The sequence below is a fragment of the Podarcis erhardii genome, assembly GCF_964252035.2.
Source record: "Podarcis erhardii genome assembly, chromosome: 5".
NCBI lineage: Eukaryota > Metazoa > Chordata > Lepidosauria > Squamata > Lacertidae > Podarcis > Podarcis erhardii.
The window spans coordinates 87,205,829-87,220,028 of NC_138509.1; the positions used below are offsets into that span (position 1 = coordinate 87,205,829).

At 44.1% G+C, this 14,200-nt stretch overlaps 1 protein-coding gene and 1 pseudogene across 7 annotated transcripts in view; one reads left to right on the forward strand and one right to left on the reverse strand.

The window, feature by feature from the left end:
* Positions 1 to 7,187: 7,187 nt before the first annotated feature.
* On the reverse strand, positions 7,188 to 11,018 carry LOC309342745 (adenosine 5'-monophosphoramidase HINT1 pseudogene; annotated as a pseudogene). Its single transcript has 2 exons — positions 10,416 to 11,018; positions 7,188 to 7,228 (listed from the first exon to the last, which is right to left on the reverse strand). The product of its transcript is annotated as an adenosine 5'-monophosphoramidase HINT1 pseudogene (transcript).
* A 950-nt stretch (positions 11,019 to 11,968) lies between these two features.
* ECT2 (epithelial cell transforming 2) overlaps positions 11,969 to 14,200 on the forward strand; it is a 48,404-nt gene continuing 46,172 nt past the window's right edge. For 5 of the 6 annotated variants that reach the window (XM_081862219.1, XM_081862211.1, XM_081862217.1 and 2 more), the window contains exon 1: positions 11,969 to 12,121. The gene's annotated coding sequence lies outside the window, so the exon portion shown is untranslated. Of the gene's footprint in view, positions 12,122 to 13,720; positions 13,837 to 14,200 lie in introns of those variants that run through there. The other variant, XM_081862212.1, reaches the window with a different exon arrangement.

The window sequence follows — 14,200 nt, forward strand, 5'->3', positions numbered from 1 at the left end:
GATTCTGACACGCCCAGAATTAAGGTCCCAGGAAAACGACGAAGGCTGTGCTCGCACAAAGGACATAGCAAGAAGAAGAACCTTGCTAGATCAGGGCCCATTCATTACCCTTCCAGTCCGGCATCCTGTTCTCCCGTGGGAAGCCTGCACCCTGGATGATGCCTCTGACAGGAATGGAAGCATTGTAGCTTTTGGCCATTGATCGTCTTGCCCACCGTGAATTTGTCTAATCCTGTCTTAAAGTCAGTGCTTTTTTTCTGGGGGTATTCAAGGGTACGCAGTAGCAGCACCATTTTTCCCCTAGAAGAAAAGCACTGCTTTAAGCCATCGAAGTTGGTGAACATTACTGCCTCCTGGGGAGCGAACAGGGGTGCCAACTGAATAAAATGACATGACACAGCACACACACCAACTGATTGGCAAAGCCCATCAACTGGGGGGTGGTGGACCCCTCAAGTATTTTACTGGTGGGCTGAAGGGACCTCTGCCCCTAGGAATTGGCTCCTATGGGGTGGGAGTTCCATGGTTCCAACTTACAGAGCTTAATAATAACAACAACAACAACAACAACAACAACAACAACAATAATAAAATTTTATTTATATCTCGCCCTCCCCAGCCAGAGCCGGGCTCAGGCCAGCTAACATCAATAAAATTTCAGTAAAAACATAATAAGAAAAGAAAGGAAAAGGAAAAAAATACAGGTTAAAATGCGATTTAAAATGCAGCCTCATTTTAAAAGTCAAAACTATAAGGGGAGGGAAACATAAGGGTCAGACCGAGTCTAAACCAAAGGCCAGGCGGAACAGCTCTGTCTTGCAGGCCCTGCGGAAAGATGTCAAGTCCAGCTGGGCCCTAGTCTCTGTCTCTTGTGACAGATCTTGTATAAATGCTTACTCTTGTTTGTCCTGAATCTTCTGGCATTTGGCTTCATTTGGGTCAGTGTTATGAGAGGGGTGGGGGGAGATTTTCTATTTCCGCTTTCTTCATGCCCTGCCCAATTTTATAAACTTTTATCGTGCTGCCGCTTACTTGCCTTTTCTCAAAACTTGAAAGCTCCCAGTGTGGGAACTGAGTTACTCCATCCATTTGGTCATTTTGATTGGCATTCAATGGATTTCCAGTGTTGGGTGGTTTCAATTGCATATTCACCTTCCATCCAAAATGCAAATGTATCCTATGCTCAGTTGTGAAATGCTATCATTTGATGTGCTCTTTCTCAAACAAACGTCACGCCCTGGGAAGCCCTTCCTAGCTTGGCTCCAAGCAAAGTGTGAACACCTTTGCATGGGGTAAAAAATATTCCCACCTCTGGTATGAACACGAACAGAAATGACTCTGGTGCTAATTAAGCCATGTTCATGTGAACAGCTGGCGAAAACACTCTGAAACACAATGGAAATGATGGAGAATTCAGAAGTTTCTACAAACACCCAGCTATCTATCCCCCAAACATGTTCACAGTTCAAGGAACATTTCAGTCAGGCAAAAGTCCTGCATTTGGCTTCTGGGCCAGAGGCCGCCTTTAACTTCTCAGAACTGCGTTCAGAACTGGGGCTGAGGTCACCTAGAATTCCCTAGCACTCCAGTTACCAATAACTCTTCAGAACTGTGTGACAAAGTACTGGGCAAGCTTCCAGCCTCTGGAGCTCTTCATCAGGCTTGATTGGTGGTTCCCAAAGTGGTTGATAGGCCCCTTGGGGGTGGGAATTACCTGGGGGTGCTAAGAGGCAAGGAGGCCATGAGAGGTCCAGAAGGTGTCAACATGAGAACAGAGGCTCCCCGTTTGTGGAATGCCCTCCCCAGGAAGTTCATCTGTCACCTTCATTATGCACCTTTAGTTGCCAGGCAATAATAATAATAATAATAATAATAATAATAATAATAATAATAATAATAATAATTTATTATTATTTATTCCCTGCCCATCTGGCTGAGTTTCCCCAGCCACTCTGGGTGGCTTCCAGTCAAGTGTTAAAAACAATACAGCATTAAATACTAAAAACTTCCCTAAACAGGGCTGCCTTCAGATGTCTTTAAAAGAGAAGATAGCTGCTTATTTCCTTCACATCTGAAGGGAGGGCATTCCACATGGCGGGCGCCACTACCGAGAAGGCCCTCTGTCTGGTTCCCTGTAACCTCACTTCTCACAGTGAGGGAACCGCCAGAAGGCCCTCGGCACTGGATCTCAGTGTCCAGGGCTGAACGATGGGGGTGGAGACGCTCCTCAGGTATACAGGACTGAGGCCATTTAGGGCTTTAAAGGTCAGCACCAACCCTTTGAATTGTGCTTGGAAACGAACTGGGAGCCAATGCAGATGGCTCTCACCGGTGTTATGTGGTCCCGGAGGCCACTCCCAGTCACCAGACTAGCTGCCGCATTCTGGATTAATTGCAGTTTCCGGGGCTCCTTCAAAGGTAGCCCCACGTAGAGCACATTGCAGTTGAAAACCTTTCTCTTTTACCAGGCTTTTTCCTGATTAATATTCCATTGGCTTTTAAATGTGTCGGGGGTATTTTATTGTTTTAACTATTATTTTGTGCTGCTTTCCTGTATTTTTATCTTGTGAACCCCCCAAAAATTTTCAGATGAAGGGTGGTATATGAAATAACAACAACAACAACAACAACAACAACAACAACAACAATGTTTTTTTGCAGAGGGTGGGGGCTTACATGCCTTCTTTTGCTTGCTTCAATATGTGACCAGGCAGCCCAGCTGAATTTGGGTCCTTGAATGTCTGCCCCAAAGCCGTTCCCAATGGTACCACTGTCTCAGAACATTCCTCTTGGTAAGTCAGAGTGTTTAAGTATTTGGCAGCGACCGTAAAGCTTTGCTGGATGACACTTGAATTGCACAGATGTTGCAATATGTGGGAATTCTCTGGATTATTTCTACATTCCCTGTTCCTTTGCTTTATAATTCTGCAGCTCTTTCAGAATCTCGGAGAAAAGTCTGTTTCCATCTGACAGAGCAAGCCTAGCAGAAATCAAGCAAAGTGTACATACAGCGAACAAAGACAACTTCCAGAACTCAAGCACTGAAGGTTGTGCAGTTGGGGGAATTAAGATCAAATGCTTGAAGGCCAAATAAAGATTAAAATCTGATGGCCACACTCTACACTTGATGCGCTAGTACAAAATGTTTTTCCATTTCAAGTTTATCTATTTATTGCCCTGCTCTGTGGAATCATGGGGCTGTGCAGTCTGAAAACAGAACATAGAAGTTCATTTATTTTTATTTACTTTAGTAAAATTTATACAGTGTCCTGAACCCCTGGCCTACTTGGCAGCAAGTCAGTATGCCAAGTTCAAAGTGGGGAGGGGGGGCAGGCGGCGCAATCCACACAAGTCCAAAGTCCAGGAAATGAGGTTCAATCCAAGTAGCCAAGGCTGAAGTCCAGCAGTCAGGATACAGTCTGGAGTCAAACCCAAAGCACAGTCCCATTAAGATTCAGAAACATCCAGTTGAGCAGACATAGCACCTTGGCTCTGCTTGGCTTTTGTACCAGCATGCACCTGGGCTCCGTAATAAACAAAATCTGCCCTATGGGGGACACAAGAGCCCTTATAGAGTCCTTTGTAGGTTCTCCATCAGTAGGAGAAAATAACAGAGGCCAACCAGAGAATATTGAGAAGCAAAGCAGCTAGTAAGCCTGATCTTTATTAACTGTTGCAACAGGGTGCTCCCCTCACACACAGGAGAGAGGAAGAGGACCCAGAACCAAGGTGTGCCTGCCCTTATATAGAAATTTTAAATTCCCTGCCCTGGAGCACAAGACCACCCCTCCATACATCATACATACATCTCAGAAGGGGAGTAGCCCAAGACCACCCCCCACAAACATCATACCTACATCACAGAAAAGGCGGTCTACAACAGAAATTTGAATGTTGTTGCTTTTCCTGTCTGCCTGGTTGTCAGATAATGCCTTATCAGATTTCCGTATACTGTACAGTGATACCTTGGTTCTCAAACCAAGTGCAAGTAGATAAATAGGTACCGCTCCAGTGGGAAGGTAAACGGTGTTTCCGTGCACTGCTCTGGTTCACCAGAAGTGGCTTAGTCATGCTGGCCACATGACCCGGAAGCTGTACGCCGGCTCCCTTGGCCAATAAAGCAAGATGAGCGCCGCAACCCCAGAGTTGTCCGCGACTGGACCCAGCGGTCCCTTTATCTTTTACAAGCTGAGCATAGGACGGAGCGGTTCACAGCATTAACATGTGACATTAACAAGATCTAATGTCATACATGCATAATAACAGCTCTGAAAGAGACCGGTTGATCATGGATTTATTGCATTACAGCAAAATTTGCCCTCAGAACTGGAGAAATTTTGGAAACTACTGTAAAGCATTTTGCTTCAGCTGACTCCAGTTTTGCAGTCTAAACAGGCCAAAAACCAAAGTCTGAATGATATGAAGAAACGACTCCCAATAATTTAGCATATAAAAAAGAAATTGGACCCAGGCTACATTTTTTATACCAGACCCTGGGTTACGTCTATGCTGTAAGTGTAAAACAACTTGCTGGGCATTTATCAATAAAAAGAGCCAGTAAATGCAAAAACCGTCCTTTCCAACTCACAAAGTCTGAGTGTAAAAGAGGAATAAAACGAATAAATTTGAAAAACATTAGGTTCAGTCAATTTTATGCCTTCACATTTCATTTACTGCTTCCCATATCCTCCTTATTTTATTTTAAGGTTAATCATCCACACAACCCACTTCCCCATCTACAATGCAGAAAGATGCCTCCCACATCAGGCAAAGCCTGTTAATTTTCCTTTTTTCTATTTTGGCACTTTATCTGAGTGTTCAGTGCAATTATTTTTAAATCATCGTTTTTTGAAAAGCCCTTTTTTAGGGACATTGAAAGGTGCTTGACAGATTGAGCAGGAGGAGCTCCCTGCTGGCTTTTAACACTGATGCAACATGGGCAAGGGCTGAAATGTAGAAGCTGAAGAGATGGAGGAGTTTGTTCATCAGTTTGAGGGGTCATGACAACCTGAGCCTGTGTTGAGTGTGAGTGGGTGGCATTTTTGAGCCAAAGGAATAAAGTCAAGGGGTTGTGTTCAAGCAGCGCTAAGGCGAATGGTCTGGTACTGTAGCAATTGAATGTTCTCTCCTACCTTTCTTCCCCAAATCTGGGGAGAAGAGAGAGGAAATTGCCTGCACTTCATCCTTGAGCAAAAAGTCCATTGAATACCACCCCAGGGACTAAATGAACACCATGTATTTATAACATGAATGCAAAAGGGTTAAAAAACTTTACAAAGTATTAAGTCTATGGCCAGCTGAGTACAGTGGTACCTTGGTTCTCAAACTTAATCCGTTCTGGAAGTCTGTTCCAAAACCAAAGCGTTCCAAAACCAAGGTGCGCTTTCCCATAGAAAGTAATGCAAAATGGATTAATCCGTTCCAGTCTTTTTTAAAAACAACCCCTTAAAAAAAAAAAACAATTTAACATGAATTTTACTATACAATGAGACCATTGATCCATAAAATGAAAGCAATAATCAATGTACAGTGGTACCTCGGGTTAAGAACTTAATTCGTTCCAGAGGTCCATTCTTAACCTGAAACTGTTCTTAACCTGAAGCACCACTTTAGCTAATGGGGCCTCCCGCTGCCGCCACGCTGCCGTCGCGCTGCCGCCACTGTGTGATTTCTGTTGTCATCCTGAAGCAAAGTTCTTAACCCGAGGTACTATTTCTGGGTTAGCGGAGTCTGTAACCTGAAGCGTCTGTAACCCGAGGTACTGTACCACTGTACTGTACTATAAAATAAATAAGACAGTATTGCAGATGATAAAAATTAAAAAAAAAACTTACCTGCACTGATGACAGTCATTGTTTGGATGGGGGGCTTTTATCCATTTCCGCAGTCACCCAATCAATCAATCAATCAATCAATAGCTGATCTGGGTTCCACACAGTCACAAAAACAGATGAACCGAAAAAGCCTCAAAAACAAAAATGCACAATAAATAGCAAAATCAAAAGAGCCAAACTTAATCCATTCTGGAAGCCTGTTTGACTTCCGAAATGTTTGAAAACCAAGGCACAGCTTCTGATTGGTGCAGGCGCCCCGAAGCAATAGCTGATAGCTGCATTGGATGTTCGGCTTCCGAAAAACGTTCAAAAACCGGAACACTTACTTGCAGGTTTTTGGTGTTTGGGAACCAAGGCGTTTGAGTACCAAGGTGTTTGAGAACCAAGGCGTTTGAGAACCAAGGTAGCACTGTACTGTGTATAATGACATCCAGCAATCATTTGTGACCAAAGCTGAAAAGCAGATACTTTGTATAAGATCACATCAATGCACAGCAGAGCTTTACAAACTTTTCCTGTTGGTGACACACTTCTTAGACATGCAGCTTTTTGTGGCGCCGTAATTCAGTTTTACTAGCAAACCAGAGTTTAAACTAACACCTTACAAGAGATACCAACACACATACATGAATTGTAATAACGAAATGTATGGGGACACAACATAACTCATGAAAACGTTTCATTTGTATTTTAAAAAATATATGATTTGTAAGATAATAACATACATTTCCAATATTGTTGTCATTTACCATTTTTGTGGCTCCAAAAAACCCATGCTTTTTTTGCTGTGGTTTCCCCCTCTCTCACACAAACACACACAGAGAGAGAAGGGGGCAGGGGAAGAGGACATACGGTTTCTTTAACTTAAGCAAGAACGGCTTGGCTTGGCTTGACTTCACACACAAAATGTGCTTTTTAGCACCTTTGCGTGACACACCCACACACTGCAGGTGACACACTAACATGCCATGACATTCAGTTTGGAAAGCTCTGATGTACAGTATCCTAAAATATATCGCTCTGTTGCTTGAATGCATCTGTCAAATGCTTTTCAAGGAGTGTGTTTCAAATAACATGCCAGACACGTTTCGACTTATAATATCATCTTCAGTGGCTTGCAGCTGGAAAAGGGCATGGGCTCAGAGGGCAAATTCACATAATATATTACGCTACTGAAGATTTTTTGTAGCTGAAGAAGAATTGTCTAAGGCTTTTCTGCAATATAGCAATGTCCAAGCCCCAGTGACCTCCAGTCCTCATTTGCTGTCCTGGCTGCTGCCGAAGTCATGAAGGCAGAGGCTCTTACTTGGAAGTAAGAAAGAGACCTTTGTTCAGGCAAGTAATGGCTCAGGCTCAGCAGCAGGCACAGTGCTTGGGGGTCATGGATTCAGGAGCTGGGGAGCAGAACAAGAAGTTCAGAGCTGGATGGAAGCGATGAAGATGTCGCAAGTTTCAATCTCATACATACTTTCCCTTAAAGGAAACCCAGTGGTCTCAGGGAGACTGGCTTATCAGCTTGTGCTTCAGGAGTGGGAAAACAGCTGGCAGAAAAAGGGTTATGTGTTCTCTTCTCCTCGCTGCCCCCCTCAGCTTACCCTTACAAAAAGCAAGTGGTATTTCATTATACACAGTATGTCAAGTGTAGCTTACGCAAATTTTCAACTTGGTTTTATGTTCAAGAGGGTAAGTGTGATGAAATATTACAATGATGAAATATCGCCTTGGTAAAATCAAGGACTCTTGGCTGACTTCCTTTCATTGTGGAAGGATGATATATTTGCACGATGTGTTTTGAGAGGTAGATAGCATTTCCTGGAGAATTTCCCCTGTAAAAGGAACCCTACTTCATCCTCATTTTCTCAGATGTTATCCCCACTGAGTTAAATGAGGCTCAGGCTCTGTAAACACTGTACTTTTAAATAACAACCCCCCCCTTCCCAAAGAATCATGGGAACTATTGTTTTCCCCTCACAGAGCTACAGGAACCCTTAGCAAACTACAGTTCACATGATCATTTGGAGGGAAATGTGCCTTAAATGTAGTGTATGTAAGCAACCTCACTTACAGCACACATTTAAAGCATGTCCTGTCTCAACCACGAATCCAGGGAACTGTAGTTTGATGGGGGGATCTCCTATCAATTCTCCTCACTCATAGCAAACTACAGTTCCCAGGATTCTGACAGCAGGGGTGTGCTTTAATTGTATAGCATGTACACAGCCTGTTGTTGTTGTTTAGTCGTTTAGTCGTGTCCGACTCTTCGTGACCCCATGGACCAGAGCACGCCAGGCACTTCTGTCTTCCACTGTCTCCCGCAGTTTGGTCAGACTCATGCTGGTAGCTTCGAGAACACTGTCCAACCATCTCGTCCTCTGTCGTCCCCTTCTCCTTGTGCCCTTCATCTTTCCCAACATCAGGGTCTTTTCCAGGGAGTCTTCTCTTCTCATGAGGTAGCCAAAGTATTGGAACCTCAGCTTCATGATCTGTCCTTCCAGTGAGCACTCAGGGCTGATTTCCTTCAGAATGGATAGGTTTGATCTTCTTGCAGTCCATGGGACTTTCAAGAGTCTCCTCCAGCACCATAATTCAAAAGCATCAATTCTTTGGCAATCAGCCTTCCTTATGGTCCAGCTCTCACTTCCATACATCACTACTGGGAAAACCATAGCTTTAACTATACAGACCTTTGTTGGCAAGGTGATGTCTCTGCTTTTTAAGATGCTGTCTAGGTTTGTCATTGTACACAGCCTAAGCGGGATTTATTTCATGTAAACATGATTGGTTTATATAAACCTGCCCCTCATGATCATAGACAAGGGAAGTTTTGTTCTCTTTGGTATTCAGAGATGGGAGGAATGCATAGACTCCCCATAGACTGCCCAAGAGGTACTGAATAGGAATGCATGATGGAATCATCCTGGAATTTCATGCAGTTGTCCCAGAACCTTTTGATCTTGGGCTAATAAAGTTGACTCTGCAATCTTTGAAGCTATCATGTGAGTCTAATTGTGTAAGATCGTTAACAGATGGTGGCTGACAAGACAGAGCTAAAAGCCTTAGGATGCCATTGAGATGGGGGAGTGAGAGGATACAGCCAGCCAGAGTAGAGGTCAGTTTGTACCTCCAGTGATACAGACCTCACATCTCCTGATTTCCTCACCTCAACATCTGTCTTGGTAAATCTTGAGTCAGTACTGTATAAAAGAAAACATATTTTCCCCATGGCTTAAAGCTGGAAGAAGCAGCTTATGTGTTATTTCATTTAGTTTTTAGGAAACCCTATTGAATATTGTTGCATTTCTATTGTTTTGATGTAAACCATTTGCAGATTTTTATTATATTAAGCAGTATAGAAAATAATGCAAATAGACGAATAGTTAAAACACAAAGATTGCTGCTGTGCAAAAAAGTTGGGGCACAACCAGGTGGATGATCCTCAAATTGGGCCGGCTCTAGCAATGTAAAATTTATGGGAAATTTGATCATTTTAAAAATTTGAACAGGAAAAAGATTTCTTTTTGGAAAACTGAAATATAGTCAACACTTCCTTTCTTATCAGATATATTTTGCGGCTTTAACAACATAAAACATATCATTTTAAACTTAGGGTTGGCTTACAAGATAGCCTCCTGCTGTCTTAATTTGACCAGTGGCAAATGGGTGCCATTGACCTGGGGTTGAGCTCCAAGTGGTGTTCAGCCATTACGACTGATGTTCCAGTTGCAACCCCTTGTGGACACTGCAATGTGGAAGAGAAGAAAGCCTAACCCTGCTAAATCAAAAACCTTAGCAGAAAAAGCTGGAACTGCAGCTTTCCAGTAAGAAATGAGCTTCTCTCACACTGAGAGCAAACATTCCTTGGGTGGGTCATGTTGAAACTGAGTAAATACACTGAGTCAATTTTCTATGCATGCTTCCTGTATATGCTCATGCCAATGAGATACAGTCGGTCACATGCATGTATACTCAGAAATAAGGTCTAGTTCTCACAGGCATTCCATTCTGGAGATGGGTTTCTGTCTGGAGTATTGTGATTTAGAATTTTAGATAACACCTTCCTGGCATCCTTTGCAAGACCGATAATGTGAGGTCTGACACTTTAGTTTAGAGACGTGCTTGGTGTATGTGGTGGCACTTTTTTAATGAGCCAACATGCTTATAACTTTATTGAACAATGATTGCACAAACTTCTTGTTATGTACTAAACTTGGATCCTAGAACAATAGGCAAGTAGGGTCCTAGAATGCAACAACTGATTGGCTTGCAGGAAAAGACCAATCAGGCTCCAGGAGGGAAGTAGAATCAGCCAATCAGATGGGACTCATTGTGTAAATAATGTATATAAAAGCCTGAGGTTTGGGGGGGCAATTCAATCACTGTTTTACAAGCTGCAGTAAAGAGCATGAAATCACTACAGGACTCTGAGTATATTTCACTTCTATTGTACTCCACAGGAAAGGTTAAGTGGCTGAAGGTATTGATCATAGCTGGATTTTGAAAACATTTGTTGAGGCTGTTCAAGAGATAGTTTGGGGTCAAAATTATTTCTTCCCCACTCTCTTAACCTGGAGGCCAACCCACCGAGGACATGGAGATGCACATGGTAGACAGACTGACCATCATCCGGCCTTTCGTTCACCACCACTTGGTATCCCCTCATCAAGCCTAATTCAGTTGCACATTTCAGTTGCAGTAATTAAGTGTCCAATAAGAGCTTCATCAGAATCTTGCACTTGAGATAACAGAGCAATGGGCTTCTTGGGAACTGCTAGGAAATGGGTTGGAGCTTGTGGGGAAATGTCATGCAGCGCAAGGCACTTCTTGTCCTCGAAGAGGATCTTCGCAGGGATCTCTTTGTGGATGATCTTCCCAAAGATGGTGTCCCCACCCGGCTGCACCACCTGCGCTTTGCTGATCTCGTTGGCCATTGCTCCGCAACCTGCCCATGTGATGACACATCTGAAGCATTATGGAGTCCTTGTTCCATTCATGCCATTTCAGAATGTGGTGCTTCCTTGCCTTGTTTCCTTGCTTTGTTATGGTGCTGGGAGCCCAGTACAGATATTTAGAAACCAGGGGCATTTGTCCAGTGTGAGCTCCTTTGCTCTGGAGGTATGGCTGTTGTCAAGTCTTCACAGCTTAGCACGCAGGCTCAGCAGGCCATCACTTCTAATGTGTTAGTTGGGTATCCCCCACCTTTGTCCATATCTGGCATAAACTTTTTTTTAAAAAGGCAAAGAACAGCACCACCACTGTAGCATATACAGTCAACAACATAATAATAAACATGCTTTTGTGTGCCTTCACAGCTTATATATCCTGAGATATATATAATGCTTTGATCAGTTTAATGCATTTTGCTTTCCTCTTGGTTTTAGTGCATCTGTGTGGGGTTTATTGTTAAGTGCTTTGGGTCACCCTGGGCAAGTTGAAGCGACCAACAAATTCTTTTTAAAAATATTATTAAATATTAATATAATTAATAATTATGTTGAATTATTTTCCCCATTGCAACAGATCTTTCCTTTCTCCAAAGGATGAGAGGGGGGAAAATGAGGGGATTAGATTTCTAAGGGAAGAATCGATTAGCGCCTGCTTTTCACTTTCCTCCTAAGACTTCAACTCCCAGGAATCCTCGCGTGGGAGGGAAAAGTAGGCGTGGTCAGGAGAATTGTTTTTAAAAGTGCACACGTTCGCTTCAGATTTATTCATTATTATTATTATTATTATTATTGTTGTTGTTGTTGTTGTTGTTGTCTGCAAGGGAACCTTTTAGGGGAACAGCTCTCGCCCCCCCCGCTCCGCCCATTTAACAGCCGTTTGAAAGAGTGAGCACGAGCCTGAGGGGGCGGAGACGACTCTTCCCCAAATCAGCCAATCCTCAGTCGAGCTCACCCCCCCTCACGGCGGGGCTTAGGCGTAAACTGGGTACAGAGACCTGGCTCGGCCAATCGAAAACCGTCTTGCAGGTGGGCGGCGCCCAACCCAACGTTCGGAAACAAGCCGGTGAACCATGGAGACGCGCGCGAGAGGCAAACAGAAAGTGAGGAGCTATGCCCCGGTGACGTCGCTCGCCCGCCCCCCAAGGAGCCACGCGCCAATAGGAGGCCGGCATCCCGGAGCATGAGTTTAGCGTCTGCCCACCCCACCCCCGGTGCGTCAGGGCAGCCAATGGGAAGCGGGCAGGGAGCGGACGCTCGCTTTTTTGAATTGGTGTGTGCGTCGCGGCAGGTCCCGGAATGGCGGCTTCCCTGTGAGCGGAGAGAGGCCTTGAGTCGCCCTGGAGGGTGAGGCGGAGGAGGGCGGAGCCTGTGGGAGGAGGCCGGGGGCTCCGGGGGTTAGGGAATGGGGGGGGCGACTGAGAAGGGGGAGCTGGGCGAGTGTGGCTCGTGAAGGGGAGAGTTGGGCAACGGCAGCAGGTGGAGAGGGACGGGGAAGCGAGCTGGCTGAGAAATGGGGAAAAGGCCTCGAGTGGTCGCAGTTGCAAGGGCAGCCAAGGGGGCTTGGTTTTAGTAACGCCCCCCCGCCCAAAAAAAGAAAAATTAAGAGGCAAAAATATCCTAGAGTCTACCTGGAAGTCCCTCTTTTCCATCTCCAAACCCAGACATATGGAGACTGGCCAGGGGTGAAAGAAATGCACTCTGTACTTGCTCAGAGGTGTCATCTTTTTGCATTCTATTTTTTTACATTCAGGGCCTAAGCTCTGGGAATGGAAAAAAAAAGATGGGTGAGCCTTAGTGTGTGTATTATAGTAAGGAGTCTGTTAAGGAAAATGGAAGCTTATTATTTTGTGTATGTATAGGAAAGTCTAGGGAGGGGGGTTGCCTCTTGTTTTGTAAGCTTCATTTGGCAGCTACCTGGAAAGGCAGGGTTTAGGCATTGTGGTGCCGTCTAGATGTTGCAGACAGCAACTCCCATCGTCCCTTACCAATGTCCATGTTGACTGGGGCCGATGGGAAGTGTAGTGCAAAACCCCCGGAGGCGGGCACCATGTTGGCTACCCTTTGTAAGGTGTAGCGCAAATGCCATTTCACCTGTACCTATGTTTCACCCTTACGTCCAGCGCTGTGCTGTAGCTAAGCCAAAGTACATGGAACTGAAACAGTCACAAATTCTTCACTTGTTTACTGCTGCCTCTATCCTCACCCTTTCCTCCTGTTATTCCCCTTGTTTATATTTCTGGATTATTAGGATTTTGGCTAAGGAACTTTCAGGTCTGCATATTGGAAAGGACCATGTTCATAGGTGGTGTTAAATAAAAAAAAAAATATTTAGGCAAAGGTAAGTTCTGGTTTGCCCCAAGTGCCTGATCACATCTTAATTTTTTAGTTGCATGTTCAAAATTTCTAAGGTGTCTAAATGTGTAGATTATTCTGCTAGGTCAGTCCAAAGGTCTGTGTAATCCAGCACTGTTTCCAGTACATTCAATATGTCCTTGTGGAACTCGCCAGCAGGGTATAATGGTGATATCTGTACCCTATTTATCCCCAGCATCTGGGAATTGGAGAGAGGCCGGAACAGCTGCCCTGTGAGAAAAGTTGGGGCTGTTTAGTTTACAAAAAAGAAAAGCAGGCAGGGGGACATACAGGTGTATAGAATTAGGCAGCGTGTGGAGAAAGTGGATAGAGGGAAGTTTTTCTCTTGTAATACAGAATTTCATCTTATCAAAAGAAGTTGAAGGGTGGGAAGTACAGAGCAGACAAAATGAAGTATTCCACAGTGCACAGCCAAGCTTTAGAATTTGCTTCCACCAGATGTGATGACAGCTAGATTAGATTACTTTAAGAGGAGAACAGACAAATTTATATAAGGCTATCAGTGGGTGTGTCTGCATGTCATGCTAAGCTATGATTTACTGTGAACATGCAGATCACTCTTGCATTAATTGTCCCTTCTGACAAGCAGGGGCAACAAACCAGGATGCTTGGCTTAGTGTTGTTGCTGAAACAGAATTACAGTAGTAGTTTCTTTAGCTCCAAGCAAACCAGGATCTGAAGCCAAGGTCTGTTCTTGGCTTACCTATTGTGCTTTGTTTGAATCATGATTCCAAGACATGTACTGTGGATTGTTGCCCCTGCTGACCTCTGGAGTGAAGCAGGAGTGATCTGCGTTTACTATGACATCTGAATGCAGCCATGCCTCTGAATGCCAGTCACTGGGGAACAACAGTGGGAGAGGGTTATTGTGCTAATGTCCTTCTTGTAGGTTTTCCAGAAGTATTTGGTTGGTTACTGGCAAATAGGATGCTGGACTAGATATGCCTTTGGTCTGATCCAGAAGGGATTATCTTCTGTTCTTACAAGGTGTTCTAAAATAAGAGGAAGTCCTTAAATCACTACGTACTTTGTAATATTGAATGTAACCTT